At 34.8% G+C, this 13,614-nt stretch overlaps 1 long non-coding RNA gene across 3 annotated transcripts in view; it reads left to right on the plus strand.

Moving 5' to 3' along the window:
• Positions 1-13,614, plus strand: part of LOC111092899 — a 116,967-nt gene that overhangs the window by 11,475 nt on the left and 91,878 nt on the right. The window lies entirely within an intron of this gene.

The raw sequence follows: 13,614 nt of genomic DNA on the forward strand, positions 1-13,614 counted from the left end.
AACAATTTTCTCCATGAATATCTGTCCCAGACTGGGAAAGACTAAGAGAACAGGGCAATTAAATCTTGGAAGAGATAATCAACATTAGTGTAATTTGGGCCAATCTAAGCAATGTGTGCATTTACTTATAGTATTGTACCATGTTAATTTCTTAGCTTTGATGGGTCACAACCATTATCATGATAATGCAGGCTATTAACATTAGATGAAGATGGGTGTTGGATATATGGAGACTTTCTGTACTACCTTTACAATATTTCTGGAAGTCTAAAATAAAAAAGAAATTTAAATGGAAATATGTATGAAATTACCTGTCCCGCCATTTTTTAAAACCCCAAATTCCTCTTGTGTCTAAAATTTCATTTTCACATGAGCTGAAAAAATCTTTTCTCTCTGAATGTACTTTTCCTTATCTCATGATGCTCTGTTTTCAGCCACCTTCCCTTACTGTCATTTCTTCAGAATCTGTCAAAAAAAAAAAAAGTAAAACCAATTACAACACAAACACAGGCTAAAAATGACTTTCTCTGCCATGCAAAATTCACTGAAGCTATTCAAAACTTGAGTCTTGAACTGAGTCTTGGTTAATTCTCTCCAAATATTGGTAAGTAAGGTCTTTTTATGTTGGGATGTTGTGCCAACAATCTTGTGCCCAAGATTACATATCCGAGAAACCACCAATGAGCCGACACCGGTGCAAACACAGGAGGGTTTATTTACAAGCTCCAGTGGAGCAGGGACTTGGACCCTGGGGTGGGTTTCAGCTCAGTTTTATGGGCTGGTCTAGGGGACCTCCAGGAGGGGTGGAGGAATTTCTCAAGTTCTGTTTACATTCTGATATGCAGCTTTCAAGGGCATTGAGCTCTGTTCTCATTCTAATATGGGGCTTCCTGCCCCTGGCTTGGGCTCTGTTCTCATTCTAATATGGGGCTTTCTAGGAGGTTAAGCTGTAAGCTGTTTTTTTTACTATAACTGAAGTAATGTGAATTTCAGCTCTTATTCACAGGGGCCTGGGCACAGGGGACTTGTGCTAACACTGAATTTAATGTGGAATGGCCTTAATTTTCTCGGCCTTCACAAGGAGTGAGGGTAAGATGGGGGTGAGAGTAAATTTACCCTCTCTCATCTACTTCCTAACTTTAGGATCTTCCATGAAGGGATTTAGAAGTCTTATAATGATCAAGTCACAATATCTGGGTTCTAATTACTCTTTTTCTGTCTCACTCTGTAATCACAGAACACTCATTTAACCTCTGTAGACTGAATTTCTTCAACAACAAAATTGTGATAATTGCCTTCCAGAGCAGTTGCTATCATCAAATATTTGAATCTCTCAAGTCTTCCACTTTTCATCTCCACCAGAATTTACCTTATCATTTCTTCTCTGATCCACCATTATCACCTCTAAACAACGATCTGTCCCCATGCTGGCCATTATCCAATCCATTCCTCATCTTGTGATATAAACAATCTGTCCAAAACCCAAATCTCATCATTCCAGCCCTTCTAATTCAAACCTTCAAAGGCCTCCCATGGCTTGTGAGATGAAGATATTTCTTTCCTTTTTTTTTATTTTTATTTTTTTTTATTTTTTATTTTAGTTGTAGACTCTAACAGCTCAAACTTCATTGTGCCTCTCTAGGCCTAGCATATCATACTCCTCTATGCCATCTGAACTCTACCAGGGCATTCTTCTTTGAGTTACCCCTACTTACTCTGTAGCCTTTCCCCTGAGGCAGTGCTTCTCATTATAGCTCCCTCAACCAGCAGTGTTCTTCTCTTCCCTGGGTTACCTGTGGTTTTGACTTCTCCCTCCATACGTCAGCCCAGTTCACCTCCTCATGAAAGACCCCCTCCAACTTCTCTTTGATCACAGTATAAATATTTATTTTTTTAAGATTTTATTTATTTGACAGAGAGAGAGAGAGCAATTGGTGTGATATGGGATGTGATTTGGGCCTCATAAATACTTTGTGAGATAAGGCAAGTTTTGCTATTTCCATTTTATAGGTAGGGAAACAAAGGATCTCGCATATAATTGCCTAGTACATGCTAAAGTCAGCATTCAAATCCAGTTCTATTTTATTGACACCCGTGTGTTTTTTAAACACATTTTTTCATTATTTTTGGTAGTTATAGTTAGCACTATAAAGCCACCACCAACAGTAAATTAACAAATATATAGCCATTGCTCCTAGAAAACGTAGAGGAATGAAGTTCCTTAGAGCCTCTGGTCACAGCATTTTTATCAACCAATCAATATATAACCCTTCTTTGCATGTGTTTGTTTAAAGAAACTTGAATATATGTTATTTATTCATTAACATTGAACTCATGGCCAACAGCACTATAATTCATAACTGAAAGAAGCTTTATCAAGTATACATGTTGTCTCTGAGGCACATCACAGCCTTCTTGTACTTAGGAACATTAGACAATAACACTGTATGTTCAGGTGACATTTTATTAAATTTTTTTCATTTAAAAAAATTTAAACTCAATTATTAACATATAATGTATCATTAGGTTCAGAGGTAGAGTTCAGTGATTCATTATTTGCATATAACATCCAGTGTTCATTGAATCACATGCCCTCCTTAATGCCTGTCACCCAGTTACCCTATCCCCCCAATCCTTATCCCCTCCAGCAACTGTTTGTTGCCTATAGTTGAGTCCTTTATGATTTGTTTCCCTCTCTGATTTTCTTATTTTATTTTTTCCTCTTTTCCCCTATGATCTTCTGTTTTGTTTCTTAAATTCCACATATGAGTGAGATCATATGATAACTGTCTTTCTCTGATTGACTTATTTCACTTTGTTAATAGTAGGTGACATTTTAAGTAGCTAGATTATTAAAAAAAAAAGAAAAAAACAACACAAAAATGTGAAAAACATGGCACAAAATAAACTGCAAAAGGAATATCTGTTTATAGTATGATAGCTGAACTGAGCTGAAACAAGAAGGCAGAGTGTTGCTTTATTCGACCTCCACTGAGAACATGCACGTCAGGCAACTCACATTTCTTCCCACTCTGCTCATGTCCATGGATGACTGCGCTGCTAGTATTGATTTGGGCTTTACAAATACATTTTAGCAAGTAGCAGAATTCACAAATATGGAATCATAGAAAAATGAGGATAGCCTTTATATGTTGCTTCAAGTTGATCTAGAGGTCATTTCTCTTATGTTTTGTTCTAAAAATTGAAATTGCCCTATAGGCTGTAAAAGTTTAAAACTTGTCTTCTTTATCAGAAATAATCCACCTAATCCATTCTGAAAAGTAATCTACATTCTGAAATATGTGACCATCTCTACCAAATTTCTACCTTTTCTAACACAGAATCAAATAAAAATATCCTTAGAAAAATGTTAATAAAGTTATTATAGTAACATATAATTATAATATAATTATAGAGTACATAATAATTTCTGAAGTACATCTCAAACACTTCTTAAAAAGCTTTTACTTTTAATTTTAATACTTCAGATTGTTCCAAATAAGTAGATGTTAAAAGTTTGACATACTTCCACCTATTCCTGCTAGTGCTGTTGTTGAAATCTGAGTCAGAGACCTGGGTATAGTAAGGACGGCTGCAGCAAAGCCACATGCAAGAGCAACTCTGGAAGTCAGGAAGGAGCTAATGCAAAAATACTGCCTTCTTCCCAAACTGAAGTCATAATGGGTTTCTGTGTAATGTACATTTTATGATATACACATGTATTATGTGTAATATGTATAATACATATACCGTGCAATTTAAATGCTAATTCACGTAATAACATTTTTCTATACTACTTTTTGTGACTTATGGTAGCATCATAATTTTTAAGACAAGAGACAACTATGAAATTTCTTCATGTAATTCAAAATGTGCCCATTTCACATTTTTCCTAAAAAATGTCCATTTTGACAGAGTTTTTTTAATATTTTATTTATTTATTCATGAGAGAGAGAGAAGCAGAGATACAGGCAGAGAGAGAAGCAGGCTCCATGCAGGGAGCCCGATGTGGGACTCGATCCCAGAACTCCAGGATCACGCCCTGAGATGAAGGTAGATGCTCAACCGCTGAGCAACCCAGATGTCCCATTTTGACAGAGATTTCTTCATCAATAATGGAGCTAAAGGAACACAAACAATTGCCTCAGGTTAACATACATTTCTCCTGTTAATTCAATTTTGCGTCAAAATGATAAAAGAGGTAAAACGTGTGTTTCAGAAAACAATAATAAAAACAATAATAACATTGCTCATTGGGATGTATTTGAGTGAGGACACTCAATATATTGTGTAATACTTGACATAAGAAAAAAAGACATCATACCAGAAATTTGGTATTACAGGGCAATAGCTTCAGATCATAAATGTATGGCCAATAATATAACCTGAAGTATTAGACATTTTACATTGTATTTATGTTCATATTGCACTGATGACACCACTAAAGAAGAAATGTGTGGGAAATATTAGAAAGGGAGACAGAACATAAAGACTCCTAACTCTGGAAACGAACTAGGGGTGGTGGAATGGGAGGAAGGCGGGGGGTGGGGATGAATGGGTGACGGGCACTAAGGGGGGCACTTGACGGGATGAGCACTGGGTGTTATTCTGTATGTTGGCAAATTGAACACCAATAAAAAATAAATTTATTATTAAAAAAAAACAATTGGACAGGATCATGAGTCTGCACAGAGGAGTAGGAACACTTAAGCATCCAAGCCAAGATGGAATAATGTGAACTTTTCCACCTTTTGTCTTCATTCTATTTGCACTGCCTTTTCCTGACCTATACAATTTCTCTGGATCTCAGTGACTGTGCAAAGGAATTGATTTTACCAGGACTTCTAATGCCAGCAGTCCTCTATTCACTAAAGTCAGTGTTTTATTTCATGTTTTTAGGTGAGAGTGGGAGATTAGATAAGAAATAGAGTATAGAGAACAGATGAAATTGTTTTGTATTTGTTTGTTGTTCACAGAACTTCCTTAGAATGATCTATGGCTCCTTATATTTACCAAATTCTCTCTTTTTCTCTTTTTCTCTTTTTTTTTCTCTTTTCTCTTTTTTCTCTCTCGTGTGCACACTTCATTCCTTTCATTCCAAATTCCTTGCCATTTATGATGACAAAAAGATGAGTTATTTATTGACACTAGTATCTTCTAGGAGTCTTTGTACTGTAGATTTAAAGCTGTTTGTGGCAAGTTTTAAGTATAGTGTTTAGCTGACTGCATATGCTGAGTAAATGGTAATGAGGGGAATAACAACTTGAAGACAACTAGTGGAATCTGTAACTACACATCTTCGCTGGCAGAGCAGATCTAGCAAGGTGACTTTTCACACACTTGAATCGACCTGCCTCATCTGTTGTTAAAGAATAGCTATCTGTCTGCTAATGCCTAAATGAGAAGCTGAGTCTGCAAGTCAAAGCACTACATTTATATTGACTTTTTGATGTTAGTGAGTAGCTGTGTTTATATGCCCACTGTATTAGTACCACATGCAGATACATCAGAAAGGTTTCACTTTTTTTTTGCTCATGTAGATCATAGCTAAAACATAGATATATAGACAGCCCATAAACATACTTAAAGTGATGAAAATAATGGCATAAGAGTCACAGAGCTGGAAAATCACACAAGTCAAAACTCAATGAGGGATATAAGTCAAAGACATTAACAAAATTACTTCTATAGAGGGAAATAATATTTTAGAGAGCTGTAAAATATAGATGTTGCTAAGTGATAACTGAACTGAATTTCAGAATTGTACGTGTAGAGATTTATGCAAAAAGTAAACAAGTAATATTTAGATGTGTGGTGTCTAGTTAAATGCCTATTGATTAAAGATATTTCAGATCACTGGCTGCAAATCAAATGTGATGAACATAATCAGTAATGGCTATGAGGATTGAGTAGATAAGATCTCATCTGCTTACATGAGCAGAATCTTTGTCATAAATTGAATTAATTTCTTCTATTGTGGAAACATTTTATTTTTGTTAAAGTTAATTTGGTCCTAATACTTGCACTTAAAATCCAACCTAGTTATTTGCATTCGGTATTTGAGAATCATACAAAAACTCTAAAAACAGAAAAAAAAAAAACAGAAAACATTGCACAGGCAGGCAAAAGAAGACAGAGACAGAGGTTAGGAGAGAAAAAGTGTGTGGTGTCTATAGACATAATGCAGAGAAATCTTTAGCTTCTCACGTTGTGAAATTAAGAATGAAATGGAATTAGAACTCTCAAATCATTTGTTACTTTTCTCAAAGATCCTAGAGGAATGACTTCTTTTCTCTAAATTACCCTATTTAATCTAATATTCCCTCATTTGCTCTAATACCCCTCTCACTATTCCACTCAAGAAGTCATTGAATGCTTAGAATCAAAATAAGAGATCTTGCCTAGATCTTGGATGAAGTCTTCAAGGTGGCAATTCAACATATAAAGCATGCTGGTGACTTTGTCCCATTTTCGACATACTATTTTATTTATATGTTAAAAAAAAACAAAACACCTCTTGCCAGTATTAACAATTGAGTCACCATTGTACATGAGTTACTGAAGATTATTGTAATACTGTCTATAGTCATTAACATTATTCTGGATGCAAACACATATTAAGACACTTAAAATGTATGTTTCATAATACCCTGGTTTTATATCTGACCCTCCACTGGTTCATGAGTTTCCTGAGGATTTTATCACTTATTCCCAATCTAACTCAGCATCTCATACACAAAAAGTGCCCAATAGACATTTGTTGAAGGAATGAAAGTGATTAATGAAATTCACATCTAAATTTACTATAGATTTATTTTTTTAAAAAAAGCACTGCCCATTTGTCATTCATTTCATTCAATTTAAGAACAGGAAATCAAACATAAAAGTTACAATGCCTTTTTATTGCTATTTCATTTATATCAGCTTTGTAAAAAAATTCTTATTTTTTCTTAAGCATAATATTCTACACTTTATGCAATTTAGAAATTTGTTATTCAACTATGAAGTCTTTTGAGTGCATTATTATTGAAAAAGGTATCAAATATTCACTGCATATATAAGAAAATTGAATCCTCTTATTCCTACACTAAAATACATGCGAAATCACCAAACTAACAACAAAAACAAAAAGCTTGAAAATAGAAATTTAGTTGTAAGTTTCCATGTAATGATTACAGAATATTTGTTAGAACTGAGAAAGTAACATTAGATAAAATCAGAGTTGCTCGTATATTTTATTTCACTGCTACATAATGCTGATTTGTGATGCTTGTTTCTTATTACTATAGCAATGAGATTTTATTATAATAATACTTCAAGAAAAGAAGGTTTCAAACTTTTTAAAAAAGTGACTAATCTGTTGGATCTTTTCAAAAAGATTCTATGATTCTTTGTTCATAACTCACTAGGTTCATGTTGAATAGCCTTATACACGCAGACCTAAAAACACATAAAATTGTTAAACTCTAGCAAATAAAACTTTCAATTTTTAATGGGCTCTAAAGCAGTCTTATACTTATGTAGATTAGGAAAGCTTGAAAAATATAATTTTGAAGTAATCTCATTCAGAGGCTAATACCTATCTGAATTTTTGAAAAAAAAAACACACAGTATTTTACTTAATACAATAATGACCTTTTTCTAGTAATTTGCAATATGTATTATTCCTTTAGGGGAATATCATCATGCATCCTGGTAAGATGAGATTTCCTATGTAAATGCTACCCTTTTAAGGTCAAAAGCTATACTGAGTTAATGATGGCAAATGAAAAATGGTCAGGTGTTCAATATAAACAACAATGAAAATCCAGAGCTTTGTGATAATCTTCTAATATATTTTAAAGCAGTTATAGCTATTTTAATATACCTATATATGTATGTCTACTTATAAACATAGCTATATAGATATATATACACAAATACACTAGTTTCTTCAGTACAGCACACAATTATGCTATTATTTTAAATATCAATTTAAGCCTTAATCTATACTAACAAAGTTAGTAAGACCCTTCTAAATATTATTAGTATTGCACATTCAATATTTTCCTTCAAGCATTAGGCATGTATCTGTTTTAATATCATAGTCTAGGGTTCACTTTAGACCACACATCTATACAACAAAAATTATTCACTGTAAAAGTTATCCTTGAAAGAAAAAGAGATTATTTCAAATAGTTATTTGTTTATAATCGAGGAATTTTTGCAACCATTATTTGTAACCTTTCCCTTCTCTTATTATTACCTTAGTCTAAAAAGATGATACAGTCTAAAAAGAAACTAAATGCAACCATATTATATTTTATTATTATCATTATTTATATTTTGGGCAAAATTAGCTTTTCTAGGTCAAAAAAAAAAAAAGCCACTGAAATAAAGAGAAAAATAGAACTTGTTCAGGGCAAATTTAAGAACAGCAGTTACCCATAAAGCTGTCAAATGGCACTGTTAACTATAGTAATTTTTTCTATAATTTGATGTAATCTTGACCCCTGTCACATGTTAATACAGCATGAAGAATAGTGAGTAAGAAAACATGCTTATTAATGAATTGGAGATATAACGTGACATTGGGTTTTTCCTTTGAAATATCTTAACATTGGAATTAGCAGAGCCTAGACAATTTCAATATATAATTATGTCTGTCTATATCTTGCTAGTTAGTGCTATGATTAAGAGACATTTAATTTTTAATTATGCCTTAAATGGCAGGTTGATTTTTGAGTCAGGTATAATAAGGACAACTCTGGACATGAACTCTGTAACATGAATTGTAATTTGTCGGCTAGGAAAGCATCTGTTGGAGACTTTTAGCAGAAAGACAAACTAGAGTTAAGGTGGGGGCAATTACTTAGCTGATTATCTCTACTATTTTAATGACTATTCTGATTAAAATACTTGCAGTGGAAATGAAGTAAATGCCTTTTTTAAAGTCTTGTTATATGGACAGATCAGTGCCATAATATACTTCACTTGACTCTTGTGTTTCATATTTTGCACCCTCCCCAACAAGTACACACAAACATACATTCAGAAAATTACTAACATTGATGTGTGCTGCTAATTTCCTCATTTATAATTCACTCATAAAAGTCACAAGATAAGGGCAGCCCCGGTGGTGCAGTGGTTTAGTGCTGCCTGCAGCCTGGGGTGTGATCCTGGAGACCCTGGATTGAGTCCCGCATCGGGCTACCTGCATGGAGCCTGCTTCTCCCTCTGCCTGTGTCTCTGCCTCTCTCTCTCTATAAATAAATAAATCTTTAAAATAACAAAATAATAAAATAAAAAGTCACAAGATTTTGTAGATGGGAAGAGGATAAGTTCTTTGTTTATAGAAATAAAGATAGCATTGTCTGTTGGGAAGCGCTTTGAGGGTCATTCCTTCTTTCTTTCCATTGTGATTTTTCTCAGCCTTTAATATGGCACTTAATCACTTCTTCCAATCACTGATATATAATAAAAGTGAAATATTAAATTAGTATGAAAATGATGAATGTTCCAGAATTATTCTTTTGAAAAGGATAGTCACTTTAGTCTACTAAATCAACCTGCAAGACCATGATAAAGGGTTATCAAGAGCATAGGATGATAACTTCTGATTTTTGTTGGTCTGACAATACTGGGCAAGTTAATGAGCAGTATTAGAAGCACAGAGCTCAGAGAGACTTTGAGAGAGTGCTAGATTGTACAAACTTAATGCATGTAAGCCACCTCAAAAAAATGGAAATCTATGGTGTATAAGAACATTATTTGTTTAATTGAGCTGAGTATAACAAGAACACTCTCCTTAAAAAAAATATATATATATATATACACATATATATACATATATAAATATATACATATATATACATATATACATATATATACATATATATATATTTTATATATATATATATAAATATATTTAAGAGACAGAGACAGAGAGAAAGCCTGAGCAGAGGGAGGGACAGGGGGAGAAGCAGACTCCCTGATGAACAGGAAGCACGATATGGAACTTGATCCCAGGATCCTGAGATCATGACCTGAACCAAAGGCAGATGCTTAATCGACTGAGCTGCTGAGGCACCCCAAGAACCTTTATGTCTTTATGCCACAAGGAGCATCATAGTCTCCCATGTTCCACGTAATACTTAAAGTATTACTTGACTCACTCTTATGAGTCTGACCTCTCTAACATTTCCCAAGAAATGGGTTTTTCACCTGAAGTTGACTAATACCATATCCTTTTTTTTTTTAAGATTTTATTTATTTATTCATGATAGACATGGGGGACGGTGGTGGCAGAGACACAGGCAGAGAGAGAAGCAGGCTCCAGGCCGGGAGCCTGATGCGGGACTCGATCCCAGGATTCCAGGGTCACGCCCTGGGCCAAAGGCAGGCCACCCAGGGATCCCCTAATACCATATCCTAATCACTGAAAAGAGTTGCCCAGCTCTTTTTGCCAAAGCTCACAAGGAGATTCAGTGGCCTGCTTGTCCATCCACCACTGCCATACCAAACACTCTAAGCTGTAATGTAGATGCAGGATGTTCTACATGAAGCCTTGACAAATTTCAAGTCTCCCATATCAAATATTACCATATAGGAGATCTAAAAATTGACTTGCAAAGTTAAACTTTTCCTTGGGATGCATAAAGGAAAACACAGACTGCTATAAAGGTGGAGGTCTCCTGTGTATATGTGCTTTGAACCTGACTTGTCTTTTTCTTTCCTGTTCTTCCAAATCCACTGAATCTTTCTCAAGACAATCAGTCTGGAGACCACCTCAACCCTCTGTAAGAAACATCTTAATCTCCTCACAGGAAATGTTTTCCTTCTGATTCTTTTGTCAGTTTTGAAAATTCCAGTAGTTCTTCAGGATATTAGTGAGCATCTTTTCAAGTCTGCCTTAGGCACTGTAGCCTAGTGCAGAGGATAGACATGGGTGCACCTATTCCTGTAAATGTGACTTACTCTTAAAAACAAACCAACCAACCAATTCTTCCAGTATAATCCTGAAGGAAGTGAATAATTGTCTCTTCTTGCTTTTGTGAGCTGTAAACCTCCTCCCTATTATGAGATAGAGAAATATGTGGCTCTGTTTTGCCCTTCTTGGGGCATGCTGCATTATTAGCAGACAAAGTTTTTCACTGTGATACTTAGGAATAAATTCCTGGCTTTCATTAGATTATTCTGATTTTTTAAATCTACTTTTAAAAGCAAAATGCTAGGGACACCTGGGTGGCTCAGTGGCTGAGCATCTGCCTTTGGCTCAGGATGTGATCCTGGGATCCTGTGATCAAGTTCTGCATCGGGCTCCCCACAGGGAGCCTGCTTCTCCCTCTGCCTATGTCTTTGCCTCTCTCTGTGTCTCTCATGAATAAATCAATAAAATCTTAAAAAAATAAAGTAAAAGCAGAATGCTACGCTTTAAAAAAATTATTTCTACCACTGTCAGCTGAGTTGTGTTAAGAGTCCAGGCTCTAAATGAAACCATTTGCTTTGAGGTAGATGGAAATGGAGGGTGTTATGCTGAGTGAAGTAAGTCATTTGGAGAAGATCAGTCATTATATGGTTTCACTCATACAGGGAATATAAGAAATAGTGAAAGGGATTAAAGGGGAAAGGAGGGAAAATGAGTGGGAAAAAATAGAGAAGGTGACAAAACATGAGAGATTTCTAACTCTGGAAAATGAACAAGGGGTAGTGGAAGGGGACGTGGGCAGGGGAAGGGGTGACTGGGTGACGGGCACTGAGGAGGTCAATTGATGGAATGAGCACTGGGTTTCATACTATATATGTTGGCAAATCAAACTTCAATAAAAAAAGTAATAGGGATGCCTGGGTGGCTCAGCAGTTGAGCATCTGCCTTCAGCTCAGGGTGTGATCCTGGAGACCCAGGATCGAGTCCTGCATCGGGCTCCCTGCATGGAGCCTGCTTCTCCCTCTGCCTGTGTCTCTGCCTCTCTCTCTGTGTCTCTCGTGAATAAATAAACAAAATCTTTAAAAAATTAAAAAATTAAAAATAATAAAATTAAAAAAAAATAAACTGGCTGAATTTGAAGCCATTTACTCTATTGCTTTGAACAATCTATCTAATCTCTATAGGCTCAGTGTCTTCTGTTAAAAATATTACCTAGCCCGGGACGCCTGGGTAGCTCAGAGGTTGAGTGTCTGTCTTTGGCTTGGGTCGTGGAGTTGGGATTGAGTCCCACATTGGGCTCCCTGCATGGAGTCTGCTTCTCCCTCTGCCTATGTCTCTGCCTCTTTCTCTCTCTGTGTCTCTCATAAATAATAAATAAAATTAAATATTTAAATTAAATTAAATATTTAAAAAATATTACCTAACCCATATAAAAATTTTGAAAGATTAAATGAATATATATTTATATGTAAATATAAAATATATATTATATATGTATGTATAGAAATGAATGTATCTATATATATAGAGAGATAGATAGATAAAAAGAAAGAAGAAACAGAAGAGAGAGGGAATAGTGCCTGCATATAGTAATGTTATCAAAGGCCTGGATGAAAGATGGAGTTGTACAATGTAATCCAAAATTTATATGACCCTGCAAAAGATTTATCACTTTCTTCAGTAAATCATGATAAGGCTTAATTACACTCAGTTCTTTGAATCTTGGAAGCAATGGGAACAAGTAAATAAAAAAAAAATTCTGGTTTTCTGTTCCCACCAACTTTGCCCACCATTCTGATCAGTGTAAACTTTTTACACCAGGATATTGCTGACCAGTCAATCACTTAAACAGTTATATATTGTCAGTTCAGCCCAGCTAGGAATTTTTTTCACTATAATAATGTATAAGAATTGTATTCTTAAATAGGATGTCACAATGTTTGAATTATATCAGTCCTAATTTTTTATAATTCTTTCATATTTTGATTAAAAATGAAGATTTTCAAGATCAGCCACGAATAATGGATATTATTCAAAATTTAAAAATTTACCAAATCAGTAATATGTGTTTATATAAATATGAGTGTGTGTGTCCATTTGTAATGAAGCTGCTCACCATTCTAATGATTGAATCATTCATCACTATTGGGACTATGATAGCCATAGCAAAAACAAAACAAAACAAAACAAAAACAAAAAGGCTTCAACTGGAACAAGTTTGGGAATATGTATAGATTATGCCCAATTTGGGATGGTTACTCAATAAATCATGCAAGTGGGTTTTTCCATGTTAATATCCATCAATATCACATTTATAGATATATATTACCTGCTTTTTTATAGTAGCAAGGTGTATATGACTTGCTGCAAAAAGCTCAATAAATGTGTGCATCATCCCACTTGAGATTTTGTGCAGTCTTCTGCAAAATGTAGAGTGCATTAGGAGCCTGCATATACTAGCTTAAACCTGTCTTATGATATTGAACCAAGCAATAATCCTTTTTGGGCAAAATTTACTGAAAGTAAAAAGAAATGTGACATCAGAGGACCAACTTGACAATTTATTATAAATGTTTGTGAAAGAATGAGATGACCCACTAACAGGATACTCCAATAAGATAAATATGAAGGGTGAGGGCTGTTCAAAGCAGAAATCTCACTATGATGCACTCTAGACCAAACCCCTAATAACAATTCTCCTCTTTCCA

The sequence above is a fragment of the Canis lupus genome, chromosome 27 (assembly GCF_011100685.1).
Source record: "Canis lupus familiaris isolate Mischka breed German Shepherd chromosome 27, alternate assembly UU_Cfam_GSD_1.0, whole genome shotgun sequence".
NCBI lineage: Eukaryota > Metazoa > Chordata > Mammalia > Carnivora > Canidae > Canis > Canis lupus.